Here is a 10,398-nt window from a genome sequence, read left to right as displayed (position 1 = left end):
TTAACTAATGCCTCCAACAATAAAATTCAAATAAATATAAAGTAAAGACAAATCTAATAGAGTCTTCTCTTCCAAAATCGTGTCTTCTAAGTATTCCACGCTTGATATTTGTTTACCCACACTTCTTCTCTCCTCTCCCACAGATGCATCCATTTACACCAGCATGTCCTTCCCTTTGCCTCTTCTTCTTCTACCCACCCAGCGCGTCTCTCAATTTGCCACTGCTTCTTCCACTTGCCACCGACTAGCTTTGCACATCCACTCCGCCCCCATCCATGATACAGGTCCTTTCCTCCTATCGCATTTCGTTTCAGCGCGCTATCAGCCTGCCCTAGCCCCTTGCTCAGGGCCACCCCATCCTGCTGGTCACCCACCGTCTACCTATTGCCATTCTACTGGCCTCCAAAGCCCACCCCTCTGCCCACACAGCCAATATCGACACCTGAACAAGTATTGCCCTCCCTCTTCCCTCACGCCTCTTTACCAACAACACTGCACTCTGCTTTGTGCCTAGTAACGGAGCCTCACACTCTATGTTGCCAGTTGCTTCTTCACCGTGCTCACACGCATTTGAACTATATTTTTAGATACATGCCCCTAAAGAGAAGACTAGGTCATGTGTTTCTTTTCACTTTCACATTGTTTAAAAGATTTTGCTTTAGTCTCGAGTTGCTTGGAAGAAATTGATTTCTCATACTTCTGAGTTGCATAATTGTTACCTGCCCTATATGCCCCGTAGACACCTTATTTTGGCCCGGGGCACGAAAGGGAGGCAATATGAGATGAAAAAGTACCGGGGTAAAATGGTCAAAATTGATCGAAAAATCAAAATGGGTCTGATCAGGACTAATGAGTGGAAAAATGGGCTTTCCGGCCAGTAACAGAGCAAAGTGACAAAAACAGAGCAAGGAATGGGAAAGAAATGGATAAAAAACTGACTCGGTCAAACTTGATCAATGAAGATTAAAGGAGAGTCAATGATTAAATTTGGTCAAAGTCAAAATTAAACTTGACCATCGGAAGACCTGACCAATAGTTACCACTGGTCAGTACAAGACTCATGGCAAGCACTGTTTCGTCAATTAGATACCAGTTGGGTGTGGTCAAGGACGGTCAAGGTGTCAATTAGTGAAGCTAATTCAATTGGTCAAAATTGATCAAAACCAACCACATGAAGGCCAATCGGACAAGTTATCGGGATTCGTATGGACCCGGAATTTTTATGGTATATAATGCATATTGAGAGATCCATTCAGGAATTTTGTGGCGCTAACAACTCATCACAGATCCCAAGATATGACTTTTTAAAATTTCCGATCCAAGTGAGATTGTTCAAAATGACTGCTTCTCTGTACTTTTAAAATCAATATGATTAACGTGTAAAACGGCAATGATAGACACCTAAGCATTTTTCCCTCAAAGTTAATCAAGTCCGGGACGTTTTGACATAGAATACACTTCAATAACTCACCGGGATTAGGGGAGATGATTTTTCAAAGCCGGGATGCTCAGACAGTGAGTCTGGGACAGCCCAGATTTGGTAATAAGTCAGCATATCATATCAACTCCGATCCAAATGGAGCGATTCTCGAGGCTACAACGTACATCATCAAGTTAGAATTGATTTTTCAGGTATCCCGTCCCGAGATTCGACTCGAGCCGAGAGAACAAGAATTTAGAAGGAATTATGCACGCAGTTATGAACAGTGGACAGACTCGGGATGTCGGGGCAAATGATTCATCCAAAGTTCCTTGAGTCGAATTTACCTGCAAGTTCAATTCATATGGAATCACGACTCATCAATTTACGTGCCTAAGAAAAAATATGGGCATGGTATTCAGGGAAATTCGCCCAGATTCATTGATTAATTCAAATCAGTCCGGGAATGACCAGTTTTACATGATAAATGATTAGGCATGTCTCCCGAAGTCAAAACGAGCTGAAATTTTAACGGAACTTGTCTAACAGGAGATGTTTTCAGATAAAGATCTCATCTTGGGCAAAGGGTACCTTAGAAATTTCCTTAAATTCGCTCAATCTCCTGCCCTTAGATCTAATCACATTGCCTCTCTAATCACCATTGATTGGTGATATATGAGTGGAAATTTGCCCTCATTAGATCAATTAGAGTCAATTTGTTTTTATCCTAACTCGATGACTTCCAGTCTCAAACTGGACAGACCCCATCAAATTTAATATGGGCTTGATGCCCATTTTAGACTCCATGGATCGATCTGTACTGGTCTCTGGTCTTCAAGGAATCCAAGCCGACATCACTTTGCGAAAATTGAATAGACCCAGTGAGAATGAGTGGTAAAAACAACTTGGACCTAGAGCATTTGAGAACCGAACAAGGAGGATTTGCTTGGACGTGTTAGGATTAAATAAATAAAAATCACAAAAATAGATGGGTTTTAGTAAATAAGTGGATGTGAGCTCACGTAAAAGCCATTATCATGAAACTTAATCATGCATGGAAAAAAAAAACAAAAAGATGCATATAAGATTATGAATAATGAGCCAAGAGCACTAAATTAAATAGGGAGGTTTGGGCATACATATATAGACTTGAGCCTATGGGAGGCCCATAGAATATTTGATCCACGACCTATGCATACACACTCATCCAAACCTGAATAGGGCCGATGATCATAACATATAGTCATATGTCCAAGTGAGCCTAAATTGCTCGATTTGAATAGGATCATGTGAGATTGTAGGAAAACCAAATACAACTTGACTCAATTAATAAAATCGACAAATCTGGACAAGCAAAGTATCGAAAGAGCACGTGACTTTGGAGACATGTGTAATAGAACCCTAAACATACTCTTTGGTTCAAGACCGATCAATAAAAAACATAGGTGGTATAGTTGAGTATAAATCCTTTGTCTTTGGGCAATTCACTGGCCTAGGGTTTCAATGACCCCAGTAGGTAGTGGCGACTCCCATCCATCCGATCAAATCCGATCAGAGTATGATCCAAGCACCCCAATTTTCTATGTGTGGATTCAACATTTGCTCATGCCCCAGTGTATGGTTATTTATTTTTGGAGGGGAATTGAAAGTCTTTGTTATATCAGCCATATGTTTCAATCTTTGTTCATGCTTGACAACCCTTGGCTCAATTTTCAACTTGGTATATCCTCATGATTTACTAAAGTCATTGTTACCTTAAATTTGGAACAGAGAAAAATTGAATTATGTCGGTAGTGAATTCAAGCATTCAAGACATGATAACATGGACGTTGCAGGTTCAATCTATGCCTTGAACAATTATCATGGAAAAGAGATAGGAAACAAATTAGTTATTGATGTAAATATTTGTGGGGTGCAGAAGTGCAAAGGGATGAGGACTTCATTTCACTTGATTTCGGTTCTTCATGACAACATGACCCATTGCCGATTTTTGATGTAACTTACTTTCTGAGAAGTTTTTACATGGGGTATGTACTTAGGCTTCAAAGAAGATTCATGTAAAGCAAGTTCGACATTTTATTTGTTCGGACCATATATTTTAAAAAGGTAATAAGCTTGGGTGGTATAAAACCTTTTTTGGATGTTACAGTTTGATATACAATTTTTTTTTTGTAACGATTGAGTACAAAACTTCTCAAAATCTTATAATCAATTACATTCCGTTAATTATCCACCGATGTTATTAGTGATTTCTAGTCTGACGTGGAAAAAATAATATAATAAAAATTCCTTTAATAATAGTGAAAATTATTATTATAATAAATATAATGACTTTAAAAAAACCCTCACACACACTCTCTCCCCCTTCCTCTCTCTCCCTCCTCCCCTCTATCCAGATTCAGTGTCCACTCCCGTGATCAATCTGCTGTAGGAATAGTACAACCGAAACCTTGTATTGGCCGCAGCAAATCGATGAAACCGATCGAGGAGATTGAGGATTGGGGTTTCGGACCCGGAGGGATTCTAGAAATCAGAGGGCGAGAGAGCCGTGGTGAAGCTCAGCCGCTGCTCCTCTCCTCAGCTCTCCGATCAAACGTAGCTATGGACGGACGATGCAGAAGTGGGTGCGTGCATTATAATGGAGGGTTTCCCTCCGTTCGCTGTCTCTCTCAGCGCCGCCCCTCTCCTCCGACCCTTGTTGAACTTTCTCTCTCCTTCTGCCTTTTTTTCTCTTTTCAATTTTTTTGTTGTATGAGGTGGGGACGCCGCCGGCAGACTCCAGCTCAGTTGGGGGTGGCGTCGTCGGTCGTGCTCCCCCACCCAGACCGAGAGTTTTGGGCTTCTTCCGAGAACTCCCGTTCGAGAGACTTGGGGTCAGGGAAGGAATATATATATATATAGAAAACTAAATTTTAAAAAAAAAAAACGAGAGAGGAAAGAGAGATGAAGAGGAACATCAACTGCCATGTAGGGAGGAAGGACAACAGCTTCGGTGATGAGCTCTTCCCGTGGGTGGCTTGAGGATGGAGAGAGAGAGGAGAGAGATACGAGAGAGATGAGAGAAAGAGGAGGTTTATTTATCTTTATTTATTACTTTTTAATATTTTATTTGATTTTATAATTAATTCAAATATAAGAAATGAATTTTTACAGAGTATTGATCAATGTTATGGTCATTACAATACTCTGCTCATTACATTTATTTGATCAATGTTTTACAGTTTGGTATGTCAGAAATAACTAACGGTGTCAATGGGCAATTGATAAAATGTAGTTGATTGTAATATTTTGAAAAATTTTGTACTCTATTTTAAAAAAAAAAGTTTGTGCCAAACTATAACATTCAAGAAAGGTCTTGTACCACCCAAACTCTTTATCCAGAAAAAAAGTATTAATTTCAATCTCCATCTTGAAAGAATAAATTCATTGTGAACAGGGCTAAGCCGATGCTGGACATTTTTGATGATTTAATTATATATAACTGTCCTTAATTCCTGGATAGCCACTCTCTATCTTTAATCTTTATTTCCCCACCCTTAGGAAACTATGGACGAAACATTAAGGATGTGTTTGGTAATGGAGCGGAGTATGATTTAACTCAATTCCAAACTTTTTGAAAATTGAATAACAGCCCCATAATTTTTTCATTTTTTGAAACATGCCCCAGCCCTCCCTCTCTCTCTCTCTCTCATCTCAATCACCACCTTCGTTCTTCTTGTTGCCCTCACACTTTTCATCTTCCTCCATTCCCTAGAGCTTCCCTGGCTTGAATGTTGCAGATGTCTTCGGTGTAACTCCCCCAAGCATCCAATGCGGGTGGGTACTCGAGATGCTTTCGGAGCTGAAGAAGAACCTGGGTCTCAGAAGCTTGTAGTTGTTGGGTCCTCGGGATAACAAACAAGCTCCATGAAAGAACCACAAGAACGATGAACCCCGACACACCCATTGAGGAAAAGATCACAACTTTGGATTAATTGTTGCAGGGGAAGAGACAGACAAACCGTGCCCATGACTCATCTTTTCTTTTTTTCTTTTTCCGTTTTTGGTGAAAGCCCATGACCCATTTGAGGATTATCTCCAGACAATGGACTTTCCACGAAGACAAAGAGCCGAAGGGGGATGAAGGGAGAGGAAAGATGGCGTCCATGTTCGTCTCCGATCTCGATCTAACTTCGATTGAACTGTCATTGAGGGTTCAATAGAGGAGGTGAAAGGAGATCTTGGCTTTTAGGGTTTAGTCAAATTGAAATCTGATGTGAAATTTGGTTTGATTTCTCGTTCGAGGTTTGTCAAATCGAAATCTGAGACTCACCGTGGCTCGAGATGTATTACCATGAGTTGTAATTGGCTTGTCTTGGGTGGAATGGCCATGAAAGTGAAGTGAGAAGTTAGAGGAGAGTAGAGAAGGGCGTGAAAATGAGGAAGAAGATAAATCTGCCTATTGTATTAACTTTTAAATAAATATGTATGTCCATTAAATGATATTTTTAATTGCAAAATTATCACTAAATGATTTTAAAAGGATGAGCAATTACAATAAACAATCTTGTGCAAGGCATGGGATAGAATACTAGTGTATAATGATAAACTTTTACACTGGCCTCTCATGCAGTGGCAAAACAGGACAGAGCTTTATGGCATTGCCACGTCATCTGAGTTGTATAGTTTTTTCTTCTTTTATATCATGGAAACTTCTTATAAGAAATTCTTATATAGTCTAATAATATAATTCCTTGCATCCTTGGACGACAAGAATCAAACGATGACCTTGCCAATGGCGAGGAATTGAATCAACGGTAACATCATTGCCCCAACTTGCAACGACTTGGAGTCAATGGATATGGACGGACGCGGAAAAAGGTTTGTCAGGACAATAGCTAAGAGGACTTGATTGGACTACGATCACTCTCTTCTGTCGGAATTTGTTTCATTTCAAATAGTCTCTACTCTCTAGCATATGCTATCTAAGCTACATATATACCTTTCGAGCACATCCATCTTGTAAAAGAAAATGATGGACCTACTACTGTCAATAGCATTTTTCTATATATAACTCCCCTGCCTCCAACAGGAACCCCTCATGCTCACGTTCGCATCTGTCTATCTATCTATATATAAAGTTCTGTTCCACCCTATTTGTTAGCACCCCATTTTGGTACACCGGCTCTAGGATATGACATCAATAAGGCTCCCGACTAGGGTTCCACAACTCTAACAAAAAAATGGCGAGGGCAACATATGGAATTTTGTAGCACACACAATTGATCCCAAAGGGTAAGGCGCGAATTATCGATATTCGAATCGAAAGCAGTGGACAAAGGGAAAATCACGTCTCTGTATCATTTTCTTCTGTGAGAACGACTATCTTCGTGGATCCTAGAACCAAGTTCGATATTTTTAGATCAAGGTTTGGTGAGTCGGGGACATTTCAATGCAAAAATCACGTCGAGAGCCCATTCGACCAAAAAGATAAAATTCATGGGAGCTGGGGCGCCTAAATAGTGAATACAGCAGCTCGAGCATGGGATTCGACGCATTATATCATGCTCAATCCTGAACCTAAAAGGGTGAATTCCATATGCGCAACCTAGGAAATAGAGTTAGGTTCAATTTGACGGGTCATTCATTCCAAGATTCAATACGGAGAGAGAGTTATGAATTTTTGAGCTCACCATGCCCGAAACTGTTAAACCGGGACAGACTCTGTCAGTCAAGGGAGAAAATCCATAAAAAATTCAATTCTTCGTATTTTCAAGCATGGCCAATGTTATTGGATTCCTAATTCACTTAAAATTCAGAAAATAAAAAAAGGAGATTTTTTTGGCTAGATTAGGACAGAATCGAATATATTCTCATAGATCAGAACCAAATCTCCCTGTTCGGGCCAACTGTTAAAGAAAATTTGTTTCGGGAACTTCCCGAGGTCAAACGATCTTCAAATTTTACGAGGATGTTCCCAACTCATGTAGAGATCAAGGAAAAATATCAGATATACCGAAAGGTTCATGGGAAATTCAGGAAAATTCGGAATATTCAGATCAGCTCATGGACTGTTGGTGACAGCTAGCACAACACCTTGACTTCTCTCCTCCAGCTGCCTCCTTTCCTAAAAAAAGGCGGACTCCCTCGAAAAAAACCCTAGCCGCCACGACACTCCCTCAGCTCCCCATTCTCCCCGGAATTCTCGATCTCACTCGAAAACTTCCCCTCAGCTCACGTCCGACTCATCCCTCAGCTCACCCGGGCTCGGTTTCCCTCAGATCCGGAGCCCTCAGCTCATTCCCGTCCTCACCCTCAGCTCCAACAACGCAGACTCCTTCACTCTAAGATCGCACTCTTTCCCCAGCATGCACACACGCACATCCAGCTCGGGCTTCCATGGCAGCAGCCCTTCTCGAGCTCTCATCAGCTAAGTCCTCGTTCCCCTTTCCACTCTTGTTCTCTTGCTGGGCAATTATTTTTTTTTCTCTCTCTATATGTGCATGTGTTTCACTTTTCTATTATGCTTCCCCCTTTTTTTGTTTTATTATTATTATTATTATTTTTGTACGTTTGCACGTCTAGCCTAGTTGATAAGCTATCAAGACAGCCTCTTGCGTCGTCCGTTCAGCAGCTCGACACCGTTCAATAGAGGGTCAGGTGATCCTCTTTCGTCTTGAAAACCACTAGTTACTGGTGACTGAGCTTTAGTGTGGGTATTTAAATGGTTCGAACGCATTTCACTCAACTCTTGTGGCTTGAGATCGAGATTGAGACACCAACTGAGACGCATGTTGTTCCTTAAATAGATTCGAACGTGTTTGTCTTGGCTTTGATGATAGAATGACGCGTTCTTGCTGACGACTGAATTGTTTGGTGTACCCCTTCAATTTGGAATAGTTAATCTTGATCTTAATAATCGTCAGTCATGATTGGTATAGGACTGAGTTATTCAGTTTGATTTCGAGGACTTGACGACTTATTTGAGTACAAGCGTGTCCTGTGGCAGATTCTAAGATTTTCTAGAGGTCTAGCACTTTTTATTCTCTCATGTCAAGCTCGATTCAATGTTCTTGCGCATGCTGGTCATGAATGAATAACGGCCTTAGAGACTCATGTCAATCATATTTAAGTCGTACAATGAGTCATTCTCACACCTAGGCCTCTCAGAATAATTTTCCTTTATGTATCACGTTATTTCGAGTGTTTTAAGGCAACTATAAGAGTGATTTATAATCTGGACAGCATTGAGTTATGGCCTTAGAAATTTGCTTCGATCATATTTTTTTTTATGAAATGAACTGTCCTTATGTGTAGATGCCCTAAGGTCGTCTTCACTTAGCTTTTCATGTTGTCTTGGGTTCCGTTAAAGTCGATTTTGAGAAGATTTTGAAATCAAATATGAACTGATGTGTGGATTTTGAGACCTATCTCGATCGTGAATATGGAGAAAGAAACATCTCTTGGTGCTCGGATCGTCTTCATTTACTCTTGCTTGCATCTCGTGTCAATTACGAAATGAGAATGATAAATACATAATAAGGCATGAGAGGTCTTAATCGAATCATGAATGACAAGGGCGACATGAGTCTTCATCTTGTGCTTGATTGCCTCCGTGTTGGTTCCAGTACTTTAAAATCCTCTATTCCTATCTTGTCCCTTCTTCTTGTTTCCTTTTTCGTTTTCTTGCATGTCTCATGGGAGGAGAAGGTTGGCGAGACAGGAAGATAATAGGCCGATGCTGCTGGGGCTTGAAGACGACGTGGAGACTTACCTAGGCTTAGGTTGAGTCCCGACTTGAAGGCCGCCCCGGTCCGTGGTAGTCAAGGATCTTCCGAACTAGCTCATCCTGAGAATCTCTTGGGATCAGGTATGAATCTCCATCTTAGTAACATGCGATAGGTCTTTCGATGTTCGACGACTGAATTCAATGAGCTTGACATGATTGTGTGCCCGTGATTTGTGTGTCTGGATGTTTCCTTGATAATTTAATTAAAATCTCATACGAATTTGGATTAATCATATAAACTCAGTTTAAAAATTGAATTTAAATTTAGGACAGTTGGGAATTAGAGCTTTTGTCGGACGGTCCACCAATGACTGGCTCGATGGCTCGAAACTCGCAAACTAAAGCATTCGACATATTTTAATTGAACTCAATAATTCCACGTACGGGGAAAGGGACGTGTAATTGGGCTAAATAAATCACTCGACTTTAAGCAAAATGCATAAATTGATAAATTATCGGTAACCGCGCCGATAATTTAAGAACAAGTTCTTCTGTCATAAAATGCAGAATTTGACTAACTGTGCATTCGGCATAATCAAACATGGGTAAATAGGCAAAATGGGATAGATTTTGGGTTTTTAGGCGAAAACATTTTTGTCATAATCTGTAAAAGCCACATCATCACGGTACAGAATAATGTAAAAATAACTCACGCATTCGAGACTTGATTACAGACATCGTGTTTGTCAGGTCCACTAAAATAACGTCAAATGTTACATGCCCTCTCTATCACTCTTTTTGTTTATTTTAAGGTAGAATTTGTATGTCAAGATATCCCGGTTAATAATCAGTTAATTCACGTAAATTCAGCTATAACAAAAACTCATTGTTTGTTTATTTGAGCTTGCTTGTTACATTTTTGCACTTATTTGTTATGCGGGTCAAACCCGATCCTTTAGGACACGATTCACACAGGGTCCAACACCCCTAACCATCGATCACGGGGTCCAATGCCCCCATACACCGAGTGCGCATTTAATTTAATTTTCGGTCTTTTCCAAAATCATACGGTGAGCATGAGTGGAATAATGGCCGAACGCGAACCGATCGGGATTCAATCATTGTAATTTGTCTTTTATTTATTTGAGAGAACAATGTAAGGGTTTATATTGTATATTTATTCATGTAATAATCCCGATCGGAGAGTGGACGGTTCGAGTGTTTCTTCGAATTTACGGTGTCAAAACGGGCGAGTCAAGTGCAACCCTAA

The sequence above is a fragment of the Punica granatum genome, chromosome 4, assembly GCF_007655135.1.
Source record: "Punica granatum isolate Tunisia-2019 chromosome 4, ASM765513v2, whole genome shotgun sequence".
Taxonomy (NCBI): Eukaryota; Viridiplantae; Streptophyta; class Magnoliopsida; order Myrtales; family Lythraceae; genus Punica; species Punica granatum.
Note: the sequence above shows the minus strand (reverse complement) of the source record.